Below are 14,138 nucleotides of genomic sequence, written 5' to 3' on the forward strand. Positions count from 1 at the left end.
GTGACATTTTTCCCAGTTTAAAACCAGGTTGGTCTCTTGGCATCTTTTCAGAACTAGTTTCAGGTGATCAAGACAGGAGCTGAATGAGTCTCCATATACTGAGAAGTCATCCATGAAGACTTCCAGAAAATTTTCCACCATATCAAAGAAAATAGAGAGCATGCATCTCAGGAAGGTTGCAGGCGCATTACACAGCCCAAATAGCATCCTTCTATAAGCAAACACTCCAGATGGACATGTGAATGCTGTTTTCTCTTTATCCTGAGGATCTACTGCAATCTGGTTATAGCTTGAGTAGCCATCCAAAAAGCAGTAATAATCATGACCTGCCAGTCTTTCTAGCATCTGGTCTATGAATGATAAAGGAAAATGATCCTTTCTGGTGGCTGTATTGAGCCTTCTGTAGTCAATACACATGCGCCACCCTGTAACTGTTCTTGTAGGAACTAGTTCATTCTTTTCATTATGAACCACTGTCATGCCTCCCTTTTTGGGGACAACTTGGACAGGGCTCACCCAGGGGTTGTCAGAAATAGGATAAATAATCCCAGCCTCCAGTAATTTGGTGTCCTCTTTCTGCACCACTTCCTTCATGGCTGGATTTAGCCGCCTCTGTGGTTGAACCACTGGTTTAGCATTATCCTCCAATAATATTTTTTGCATGCATCTAGCTGGGCTTATGCCCTTAAGGTAACCTATGGACCACCCAAGAGCTGTCTTGTGTGTCCGTAGCACTTGAATAAGTGCTTCCTCTTCTTGTGGATTTAAAGCAGAGCTTATAATAACTGGAAAAGTGTTACCTTCTCCCAGAAATGCATATTTCAGGGATGGTGGTAATGGTTTGAGCTCGGGTTTAGGAGGTTTTTCCTCTTCCAGAGGAAATTTCAGAGGTTCTTTCATTTCCTCTAAATCCTCCAAATCAGGCTGAACATCTTTAAAGATGTCTTCCAACTCTGATTCGAGACTCACAGCCATGTTGATCTCTTCTACCAAAGAGTCAATAAGATCAACTTTCATGCAGTCTTTTGATGTGTCTGGATGCTGCATGGCTTTGACAGCATTCAACTTAAACTCATCATCATTGACTCTCAGGGTTATTTCCCCCTTATTGGACATCAATGAGAGTTTGTCCAGTTGCTAGGAAGGGTCTTCCTAGAATGAGAGTAGCACTCTTGTGCTCCTCTATTTCCAGCACTACAAAGTCAGTGGGAAAGGCGAATGGCCCAACTTTGACAATCATGTCTTCAATCACGCCTGATGGGTATTTAATGGAGCCATCAGCAAGTTGGAGACATATCCGGGTTGGTTTAACTTCTTCAGTTAAACCAAGCTTTCTGATAGTGGATGCAGGTATTAGGTTGATGCTTGCCCCAAGATCACATAAAGCTGTCTTGGTGCAATTACCTTCTAATGTGCATGGTATCAGAAAACTCCCAGGGTCTTTAAGCTTTTTAGGAAAGCTTTTCAGAATGACTGCACTGCATTATTCAGTGAGGAGAACTCTTTCAGTTTCTCTCCAATCCTTCTTATGACTCAAGATCTCTTTCATGAACTTAGCATAAGAAGGTATTTGCTCAAGTGCCTCTGCAAATGGAATCTTTATTTCAAGAGTCTTGAGATAATCTGCAAAGCGAGCAAATTGCTTATCCTGCTCCTCTTGGCGGAGTTTTTGAGGATAAGGTATCTTGGCTTTATATTCCTCAACCTTAGTTGCTGTAGGTTTATTTCCTACAAAAGTGGTTGAAGAAGCCTTTTTAGATGGGTTGTCATCAGCACTTATGTGTGTCTGATCCCTTACTGGCAATTGAGTGCCAGAGTTAGAAGCTGGAGTGACGTTAGACGCCAGCTCCTCATCTGTTCCTGGCGTCTAAACGCCAGAACTGTGCTTCTTTTGGGCATTCAACGCCAGATCCTTACTTGTTTCTGGCGTTGAACGCCAGTCCTGAGCATGGTCTGGGCATTCAGCGCCAGCCTTCCACCCAATTTCTAGCGTCTTAGCGCCAAAATTATTTTTCCCTGGGCTCTTACTGTCCTCAGGTGGATTTTGGGTGGTTTGCTCATTTCTTGGCTTCTTGCTGCCTTGAGGTGGGGTATTTAATGTCTTTCCACTTCTTAATTGAACTGCTTGGCATTCTTCTGTTATTTGTTTTGACAGCTGCTACTTTGTTTGCTTCAATTGTTCTTCCATATTTATGTTAGCCATCCTTGTCTCTTGTAGTCTATCCTTGAATTCGGCTAACTGCTTTGTTAGAAAGTCCAGTTGCTGATTGAATTCAGCAGCTTGTTTTACAGGACTGAGTTCAGCAGTTACTGTTTTAACCTCTTCTTTCATGGAAGGGTCACTGCTTAGGTACAAATGCTGATTTTTGGCAACTGTATCAATGAGCTCTTGAGCTTCTTCAATTGTCTTTCTCATGTGGATAGATCCACCAGCTGAGTAGTCTAGAGAGATTTGAGCTCCTTCTGTAAGCCCGTAATAGAAGATGTCTAACTGAACCCACTCTGAAAATATTTCAGAGGGGCATTTTCGTAGCATCTCTCTGTATCTCTCCCAGGCATCATAAAGAGATTCATTATCCCCTTGTTTAAATCCTTGGATGTCCAGCCTTAGCTGTGTCATCCGTTTTGGAGGAAAGTATTGGTTCAGAAATTTTTCTGTCAGTTGTTTCCATGTCCTTATGCTAGCCTTAGGTTGGTTATTTAACCACCTTTTAGCTTGGTCTTTTACAGCAAATGGAAACAGTAATAATCTGTAGACATCCTGATCTACTTCCTTATCATGTACTGTGTCAGCAATCTGTAAAAACTGTGCCAGAAACTCTGTAGGTTCTTCCTGTGGAAGACCGGAATACTGGCAACTTTGCTGCACCATGATAATGAGCTGAGGATTCAACTCAAAGCTACTGACCCCAATGGAGGGTATGCAGATACTACTCCCATATGAAGCAGTAGAGGGGTTAGCATATGACCTCAGAGTCCTTCTGGACTATTCATTTCCACTTAGATCCATGATGGAGAAAGGGAGATGATGTAAAATAGAGAAGAAATATTTTTATTTATTTAAGTATTTATTTATTTCGAAAATAAAATAAATTAAAATAAAATAAATAAAAATGGGTGAAGATTTTCGAAAAAAATGAGGAGAGAGAAGGTGGTTAGGAAGTTTTGAAAAAGATATGATTTTTTTTTGAAAAGGGTTTTAAATTTTGAAAAAAAAAATCTGAATTTTAAAATTGATTTTCGAAAAAATTACTTTAAAATAGAGGGAAAAGATATTTTTGAATTTAATGAGGAAAGAGAAAAACAATAAAATAACACAAGATCTAAAATTTTTAGATCTAATGCTCCTTGTTTTCAAAAATTTTGGAGGGAAAACACCAAGGAACACCAAACTTAAAAATTTTAAGATCAAGACACAAGGAAAACTCAAGAACGCCTTGAAGACTCACAAGAACAACAAGAACATGAAGAAGGAACACCAAACTTAAAATTTTTAGAAAACCAAACTAAAATTTTCGAAAAACAAAAAAAAATCAACAAGAAAACACCAAACTTAACGTTTGGCACAAGATTTAATAGAAAAATTATTTTTGAAAAAGAAGATTTTGAAAAGAATATAAAAGATTCTGACCCAATTACCAAGAACACAGACTAACGCTCTAGCCAACTGAGTTATAAATGTAAAACTTGTTTTGAAGAAGTATTTTTAAATAACTAAGAATGAAAAAATAATTAATTTTTTGAAAACTAATGTTTTGAAAAGGCACAAGAAAAACAACAAAAATCACAAAACAAGAAAAACTAAAGATCAAACAAGAAAAATTCAATAAAAAAAATACATAATTTTCGAAAAAAATTTTTGAAAGAGAAAATAAGGATTCTAAAATTTTAACCAAAAACAATAATAAGAGACTCTAAACCAAAAAGAAAAAATTTTCCTAATCTAAGCAACAAAATAAACCGTCAGTTGTCCAAACTCAAACAATCCCCGGCAACGGCGCCAAAAACTTGGTGCACGAATTGTAAATCACACTTTTTACAACTCGTACCACTAACCAGCAAGTGCACTGGGTCGTCCAAGTAATACCTTACGTGAGTAATGGTCGATCCCACGGAGACTGTTGACTTGAAGCAATCTATGGTTATCTTGTAACTCTTAGTCAGGAAAATAATAAAATAATTCACTTATCAAATTTGATTGCAAGGAATAAAAGGGCAGAACACAAATTATACTTGTATGCAATGATGGAGAATATGTTGGAGTTTTGGAGATGCTTTGTCTTCTGAAATTCTGCTTTCCTCTGTTTTCTGATTCACGCACGCACGTCCTCCTATGGCAAGCTGTGTGTTGGTGGATCACCGTTGTCAATGGCTACCATCCATCCTTCCAGTGAAAAGGGTCCAGATGCGCTGTCACCGCACGGTTAATCATCTGCAAGTTCTCAATCGTACCGGAATAGGATTTACTATCCTTTTGTGTCTGTCACTATGCCCAGCACTCGCGAGTTTGAAACTCGTCACAGTCATTCAATCCTTGAATCCTACTCGGAATACCACAGACAAGGTTTAGACTTTCCGGATTCTCTTGAATGCTGTAATCAATCTAGCTTATACCACGAAGATTCTGATTAAGAGATCTAAGAGATATTCATTCATTCTACGGTGGAACGTAAGTAGTTGTCAGGCACGCGTTCGTGGAGGAATGATGATGATTGCCACGTTCATCACATTCACATTGAAGTGCGAATGGATATCTTAGATAGGAACACGCATGTTTGAATGGAAAACAGAAATACTTGCATTAATTCATCGAGACACAGCAGAGCTCCTCACCCCCAACAATGGAGTTTAGAGACTCATGCCGTCAAAAGGTACAAAGTTCAGATCTAAAAATGTCATGAGATCCAAAATAAATCTCTAAAAGTTGTTTAAATACTAAACTAGTAACCTAGGTTTACAGAAAATGAGTTAACTATGATAGATAGTGTAGAAATCCACTTCTGGAGCCCACTTGGTATGTGCTGGGCTGAGACTTAAGCTTCTCACGTGCCTGGGCTGTTTTGGGCGTTCAACGCCAGGTTGTAACCTGTTTATGGCGTCGAACTCCAACTTGTAACTTGTTTCTGGCGCTGGACGCCAGACTGCAACATGGAACTGGTGTTGAACGCCAGTTTAAATCCTCTATCCTTGAGCAAAGTATGGACTATTATATATTTCTGAAAATCCCTGGATGTCTACTTTCCAAAGCAATTGAGGGCGCGGCATTTGGAGTTCTGTAGCTCCAGAAAATCTACTTTGAGTGCAGGAAGGTCAGAATCCAACAGCATCAGCAGTCCTTTTTCGGCCTGAATCAGATTTTTGCTCAACTCCCTCAATTTCAGCCAGAAAATACCTGAAATTACAGAAAAGCACACAAACTCATAGTAAAGTCCAAAAATATGAATTTTGCCTAGAAACTACTGAAAATAAACTAAAAACTAACTAAAACACACTAAAAACTATATGAATTTAACCCCAAAAAGCGTATAAAATATCCGCTCATCATGTAGTCATCAGGCTGGCTGACAAAACTCAAAAACAAGTAATAGGAGTGGTGGAAATGTGTTGGTAAAGGTTGGGAAATACTTCCTCCCAGCAAACTTTGTCATATTGGACATGGAAGAGAGTCACGCTCACCCAATCATATTGGGAAGACCATTCCTAGCTACAGCCAGAGCACTCATAGATGTGGAGCGAGGGGAGCTAATTTTGAGGATCCATGATGAACAGCTCGCCTTCACTATTTTCAAACACTCACAAGAAACAGATCAAGAGAACAAGGAACCAAGGAAGGATCACAGTGAGATACTGAAGGAAGAGATGAGTACTGAAGAACAACAAGCTCATCCGGAGATTCCCTTGGTTGATGGACAAGGAAACAAGCAGTTGTCACAGCTCAAGGAAAAGCTGGAGGAACCTAAACCACCAGAGGCATGTGAAGACAACATCAAAATCCCTTTAGAAGAAGAGGCCACAAAGAGTAAGACAACATCACAAGGAACAAAGAAGAAGGTACCAAGGAGGTGGAGGAACAAAAAGATCCCTACAGAGGACTTCTCTCCAGGGGATAAAGTGATCTCAGCTTACTTCCCAGATATCCCCCCTGATCTATCCACTGTGCCATCTCAGCTACCTAAGGTCTTTGCTATCAACAGAGTTCTCTCCTTGGAACATGTAGAGATCATTGATACAACTACTGGATATAGGTCTACTGCCAGAGGAGAAGACTTGAAGCACTATCGACCTCCCTGATGAAGGTAAAACGTCAAGCTAGTGACTCTAAAGAAGCGCTTCATGGGAGGCAACCCATGTTTTATATGCTTTTAGAAAATAGTTAATAAGACAATTTTTATGAATTCCAACCCAAACTTGACTAACACTTGGTGAAATCCTTGTTATGCAGTATATAGTGAAGAACAAGTTTGGAGTTCAAAACATGCCAAGAAAGCATGAATGCAACTCAGAGCATGCTAGTCTTGGAGCTTTGAACAAAGACTTTTTCATCACAATGCTCCAAACTAAGTTTGGTGTCACCCAAGGTGCCACGAATATGCATATAAGGATACACAGTTAATTAGTTAGTTGGTGTTTATGAATAAACAATCTAATTCTTTTTCTTTATTATTCTAGCCGTAAAGTTTAAATTTTTTTTATGATATTGATTTTTTTATTTTATTTTTATAGGAAAAAGGAAAGGAGCATTGAAGAGAGTTGATTGGAAAGAGCAAAGGGAGTGGGAGTACGAGCACTCAAGAGGGACACAAAGAGGACAAGCAAGGAGGAGAGCATGGGCAACCACATGAGTAAAAAGTGGTGGAGTTCCTTCTTTGGTCCATCTTTTTCTATGCTTTAAATAAGGATGATCTTGTATGAGATAGAACATGCTTCCATGATAGTTTGAACCTTTTTCAATTCTGTCTTTTAAGCTTTTTGTTGAATAGGTCTATGCTTGCTAGTCTTTATGTCACTGCATCCTTACTTTGCTTACTTGTATGCTTGTCCTTTTGAATCAAATAAAAAGAGAATGAGTGTTTTATAAAAGACCAGAGTGGAATTCATACTATAGAGCAAGTTCCTGAGTTTGTGGTGTGGTCATAAGTTAGCTAAGTTGGTTCAACCACAAGGTGGGAAGACAACTATCTGTCATGAATACTATGCTTTGAACATACCCATGAGACTAGCTAAATAATAAGATCCTAATAAGAAAAAAGGGAAAGAACAATCAAAGTTGAAGAATAAAAGAAAAAAATAGCAAGAAAAGAGGCTAGGCACCAAGGGTTTGAGCCTTGAGGGATGTGTCTGTGGTGTTCCTGTACCAAGGATCTGCTTGGATTACTAAGCTCTCAGGGGTGCTTTATCACTTGGTAACTTGGGTTAACTAACCCGGGATTATCAGCTGAAAGTCCACTATCAAGAGCAATCTTTGCTACAGAGCATTTAGTAACCCAAAGAGGTGCTGGACACCAAGACCTCAAGGAAAGAAAATAAACAAACCATGTGCCTGTGGTGTGTATGTATGGGGGAGAGACTTGAGGAAGTAAGTCCTTAGGGGTGCTTCAACACCTAGCACCTTGAACCAACTGGTTCGGAAGTGTTGGCTGAAAGCTTATTTTAAAGAGTTGCCCCCTTACAGAGCACTTAACCTAAGAACACAAATAAGTCCTGAAATGACAACAAAAGGATCAATGAATAAAAGTCTCATGGGATGCAATCACAGTGAGTATTCTAGGACATGATAAAGGTCTGAAAGCCAATGAAGGAATGAACCTAAGTTGCTATGCATGAAACCACAATAAAACCATAAATATGACTTCCACATGAATGACTCATTTCTCTTGGCATTCCATTCATCATTCTCTTGTTCCAGTACTTGCTTAGGGACAAGCAAGCTTTAAGTTTGGTGTTGTGATGCCAGGGCATTTTGGCCAGTTTCACTAACCTTTTCTTTACTGTTTTTAGGGTAGTTTCATGCATTTTCTTAGAAAATAAGCTCTTTTTGGGTAGATATTCACTTACATCTTGATTCAAGCATACATTGTGCACTTTACATGATTTCATAAGGATTTTGCATGAAATTAATGACAAATTGGATGTTGCATTTCCCATGACTTGGATTAGAACTTTGATGCACTTTATTGCTTGATTTCAGGACAAAAGAAGCAGGGAAGAACCACGTTAGCAGCCACGTTAATCTAACTAACGTGACCTCTAACGTGGAATGGGAGCTAACTTGCAAAGTTAATGAGAAAAGTAACCGCCAATAACGCCCTCGAAGCCATCATAGCCCACGTTAAGAGTCACGTTAACTTAGTTAACGTGAACTCTAACGTGAAAGAAGACAATAAGGCCAACGTTAGTGACACTCCCCTTTGTCACTAACGTTGGACCAAGCTCATAATTGGCCACGTTAGTTGCCACGTTAACTTAGTTAACGTGGCTTCTAACGTTAAGAAGCAAAAGGGAAGCCAACGTTAGTGACATTCACCTTTGTCACTAACGTTGGCCAAGCTTCCATAAGCCACGTTAACTCCCACGTTAACTTAGTTAACGTGGAAGCTAACGTGGAGAGAGCAATTGGTCGCCAACTTTAGTGACACTTACCTTTTTCACTAACGTTGGGGTGAACCACCAAGAGCCACCATGAGCAACGTTAACTCCCACGTTAACTTAGTTAACGTGGAAGCTAACGTGGATAAAGAGATGATGAGCCAACGTTAGTGACACTCACCTTTGTCACTAACGTTGGAGATGGCTAGCATGACTACGTTAGAAGCCACGTTAACTTAGTTAACATGGACTCTAACGTGAGAAATAGGGGCACATTGGAACGTTAATGACAAAGGTAAGTGTCACTAACGTTCTCGAAGGATTGGCTTAAGAGCCACGTTAACTAAGTTAACGTGGACTCTAACGTAGGGAAGGGGGAGGCTTAGCAACGTTATTGGGAAAGGTAAGTCCCAATAACGTGTGCGAAGGACCAAGAGGCAACATTAGTGGTAACGTTTGTGCCACTAACGTTGAGGTTAACGTGGCTCATACTTGGGTGAGCAACGTTAGTGAAAAAGGTGATTGTCACTAACGTTCTCGAACCCACACTTTCACTTAACGTTAACACCACTAACGTCCTGAGCTAAAAGTCCCTGCCTACTTCACACTTTCTCTCTGCAAGCAAAGCTAAGCCCAATGATGAAGAGCCAACTAGAAGATCAGAAGAGTAGTATATATAGGAGTAACTTTGAATTAGTTTAGAGAGCTGGAAACTTTAGGGAGCCTTTGGCCTAGAATTACTCTCTGTATTTTACTTTCTCTGCACTTCTAGTTTACTTTCAGCATGTATTGTCCATCTTTGTTTTCATTTTCCAGAGCTATGAACAACTAAACCCCTTTCATTGGGTTAGGGAGCTCTGTTTTAATTTGATGGATCAATTTTAGTTTTCATTCTCCTTCTTCTATCTTTTCTCTTGATTTTACTAGAAAGCTTTCGATCTTCATCCAATTGGGTAGTTATCTTCGAAAAGAAGCTATTCATACTTGGATCTCTTCTGAACCTTGAAAGAGGAATGAAGAGATCATGTTAGAAATGCTTTCTCATGCTGGACCAAATTGGGTGTGGATGGATATGTGACTATAATCCGTCAAACACTTGATTTGGGAAATGCATGTGGTATAATCAGTGACCATACTTCATCTCTTCTCATGAGCAATTGACCAAGGAATTGGCTATTGATCAAGATTTGAGAGATTGAATTACAAGGAATTGTAATTCGATCACTTAAGATTGCCAAGAAGATCAATGAATGCATTGATTGAGGAAGAGATGAAAATGAACTTGATCCGGAGAATGCAACATCTCCTGAGCCCAATGAACTCCCCATTTCTGATCTTACCCATTCTCTTTAATTTCTGCCATTTACTTTTATGAGCAATTACCCCATACCCATTTAAGATTCTGCAATTTACTTTCTGCCATTTACATTCAGCTCTTTATTTCCAGCATTTACTGTTTCCACTATTTACTTTCCCACCATTTAATTTTCTGCAATTCCCAACTCAAATTCTGGTTCGCTCAACTAGAACATTCCTTTAATTAAAGTTGCTTGATCAATCAATCTCTGTGGGATTCGACCTCACTCTATTGTGAGTTTTTACTTGACGACGAATTCGGTACACTTGCCGAAGGAAATTTGTTGCAAGACAAGTTTTCCGCGTATCATATGGCAGTAACAACTGATCCTAATCCTCAAGAACAGATTGTTGAACTTAATCAGCAATTACTCCTTATGACAAAACAATTAGTTGAATTCAAAGAGATGCTCCAAGACACTAAAAATGCTAACAAGAATATAGAAGCACAATTGAATCAGACAAGACAGCAGCTATCTAAATAGATAACAGAAGAATGCCAAGCTGTCCAACTAAGGAGCGGGAAGACATTGAATAACTCAGCTCAAAATAGCAAAAAATCAAGAAGGAACAAATGAAAGAGGATGACCAAACCACTACCCAAGATCCCTCTGAGGACATCAAGAGCCCAGAGAGGAATAACTCTGGCGTTCAAACGCCAGAAAAGGGGGAAAAGTTGGCGTTAAACTCCCATTTCTTGCCCAGTTCCAGCGTTCAAACGCCAAAAAAGGGTGGGAAGCTGGCGTTAAACGCCCATCCAGCACCCAATCTTGGCGTTCAAACGCCAATGAGGAATCAGACACCTGCAAGTGCTTATAGTAACCCCTCTAAGAAGGCTTCTCCAACCACTTCTGTAGGGAATAAACCTGCAACAACTAAGGTTGAAGAATATAAAGCCAAGATGCCTTATCTTCAGAAGCTCTGCCAAGCGGAGCAGGATAAACAATTTGCCCGCTTTGCAGACTATCTCAAGACTCTTGAGATAAAGATCCCATTTGCAGAGGCACTTGAGCAAATACCCTCTTATGCTAAGTTCATGAAAGAGATCTTAAGTCATAAGAAAGATTGGAGAGAAACTGAAAAAGTGTTTCTCACTGAAGAATGCAGTGCAGTCATTCTGAAAAGCTTACCAGAGAAGCTTCAAGATCCAGGGAGCTTTATGATACCATGCACAATAGAGGGTGCTTGTACTAAGACAGCTCTATGTGACCTTGGAGCAAGTATCAATCTAATACCTGCATCCACCATCAGAAAGCTTGGCTTGACTAAAGAGGTCAAACCAACCCGGATATGTCTTCAACTTGCTGATGGCTCCATTAAATACCCATCAGGCATAATTGAGGACATGATTGTCAAGGTTGGGCCATTTGCCTTTCCCACTGACTTTGTAGTGCTGGAAATGGAGGAGCACAAGAGTGCAACTCTGATTCTAGGAAGACCTTTCCTAGCAACTGGACGAACTCTCATTAATGTCCAAAAAGGGGAAGTGACCCTGAGAGTCAATGAGGATGAGTTCAAGTTAAATGTTGTCAAAGCTATGCAGCATCCAGACACGTCAAATGACTGCATGAGCGTTGATATTATTGACTCCTTGGTAGAAGAGGTCAATATGACTGAAAGTCTTGAATCAGAGCTAGAGAACATCTTTAAAGATGTTCAGCCTGATCTGGAGGAATCAGAGGAAATAAAAGAACCTCTGAAAATCCCTCAGGAAGAGGAGAAACCTCCTAAACCCGAGCTCAAACCACTACCACCATCCCTGAAATATGCATTTCTGGGAGAGGGTGACACCTTTTCAGTGATCATAAGCTCTGCTTTAAATCCACAGGAAGAGAAAGCACTAATTCAAGTGCTAAGGAGACACAAGACAGCTCTTGGGTGGTCCATAAGTGACCTTAAGGGCATTAGCCCAGCAAGATGCATGCACAAGATCCTATTGGAGGATGATGCTAAGCCAGTGGTTCAACCACAGAGGCAGATAAATCCAGCCATGAAGGAAGTAGTGCAGAAAAAGGTCACTAAGTTACTAGAGGCTAGGATTATTTATCCTATTTCTGATAGTCCCTGGGTGAGCCCTGTCCACGTTGTACCCAAGAAGGGAGGCATGACAGTGGTTCATAATAAAAAGAATGAACTGGTTCCTACAAGAACAGTTACAGGGTGGCGTATGTGTATTGACTACAGAAGGCTCAATACAGCCACCCGAAAGGATCACTTTCCTTTACCATTCATAGACCAGATGCTAGAGAGACTAGCAGGTCATGAATATTACTGCTTTTTGGATGGCTATTCAGGTTACAACCAAATTGCAGTGGATCCTCAGGACCAAGAGAAAACAGCATTCACATGTCCTTCTGGAGTATTTGCCTACAGAAGGATGCCTTTTGGTCTGTGCAATGCACCTACGACCTTTCAGAGATGCATACTCTCTATTTTCTCTGATATGGTGGAAAAATTTCTAGAAGTCTTCATGGATGACTTTTTAGTATTTGGAGACTCATTCAGCTCCTGTCTTGACCATTTAGCACTTGTTCTGAAAAGATGCTAAGAGACCAACCTAGTTTTAAACTGGGAAAAATGTCACTTCATGGTGACTGAAGGAATAGTCCTTGGGCATAAAATTTCAAACAAGGGAATAGAGGTGGATCAAGCTAAAGTGGAAGTAATTGAAAAATTACCACCACCTGCCAATGTAAAGGCAATCAGAAGCTTTCTGGGACATGCAGGATTCTATAGGAGGTTCATAAAGGATTTTTCAAAAATTGCAAAACCTCTAAGCAACCTGCTAGCTGCTGACACGCCATTTGTGTTTGACACAGAGTGTCTGCAGGTATTTGAAACCCTGAAAGCCAAGCTGGTCACAGCACCAGTCATCTCTGCACCTGACTGGACATTACCATTCGAACTAATGTGTGATGCCAATGACCATGTCATTGGTGCAGTGTTAGGACAAAGGCATAACAAGCTTCTGCACGTCATTTACTATGCTAGCCGTGTTTTAAATGATGCACAGAAGAATTATACAACCACAGAAAAAGAGTTACTTGCAGTGGTTTATGCCATTGACAAGTTTAGATCCTATTTAGTAGGTTCAAAAGTGATTGTGTATACTGACCATGCTGCTCTTAAATACCTACTCGCAAAGCAGGATTCAAAACCCAGGCTCATAAGATGGGTGTAGCTTCTGCAAGAGTTTGATATAGAAATAAGAGACAGAAAAGGGACAGAGAACCAGGTAGCTGATCACCTGTCCTGGATAGAACCAGTAGCAGGGGCGTCCTACCCTCCTACTGAGATCTCTGAAACCTTTCCGGATGAGCAACTCTTCGCCATTCAGGAAGCACCATGGTTTGCAGACAGGAAAAGGAATAAGCATGAAAGGCTTCTCTCAATACAGAGTCAAATAAAACCCCCACATTCAAACTCTAAGTTTAGTGTTGGAAGGCCACAACCAAACTCTAAGTTTGGTGTTAAGAGGCCATCATTATGCTCTGAGTATCTGTGAGGCTCCATGAGAGCCCACTGTCAAGCTACTGACATTAAAAAGGCGCTTGTTGGGAGGCAACCCAATTTTACTTATCTATGTTAATTTCTATTTTCCATTGTTATTTTATGTTTTCTGTAGGTTGATGATCATGTAAAGACACAAAAACAATTGAAAAAGCAAAAACAAGCTGAAAAACAGAATGAAAAACAGCACACCCTGGAGGAGAAGCCTACTGGCGTTTAAATGTCAGTAAAGGCAGCAGAATGGGCGTTAAACGCCCAGTCTGGCACCATTCTGGGCGTTTAACGCCAGAAATGGGCACCAGACTGGCGTTTAACGCCATAAAAGGGCAAGAAGCAGGCGTTAAACGCCAGAAATGGGCAGCAACCTGGTGTTTAACGCCAGGATTGGCAGCAAAGGGCGTTTTGCAAGCCTAATTGGTGCAGGGATGGGAAATCCTTGACACCTCAGGATCTATGGACCCCACAGGATCCCCACCAACCTCAACTCACTCTCTCACTTCTTCACACCTTTTCATAATACTTTTCCCCAAATAACCTCCACTAATCACCTCCATTACTCCTCCAAAACCATCATACAAACCACCTAAAACCCCCCTTGGCTGAATAATTCACACACCTCCATCTCATCCATCTCTTCTTCTTCTCCTCCTTTCTTTATTCTTTTGCTCGAGGACGAGCAAACCTTT

This window comes from Arachis ipaensis, chromosome B9, assembly GCF_059453495.1.
Source record: "Arachis ipaensis isolate K30076 ecotype BB chromosome B9, ASM5945349v1, whole genome shotgun sequence".
In the NCBI taxonomy this organism is placed as follows: Eukaryota; Viridiplantae; Streptophyta; class Magnoliopsida; order Fabales; family Fabaceae; genus Arachis; species Arachis ipaensis.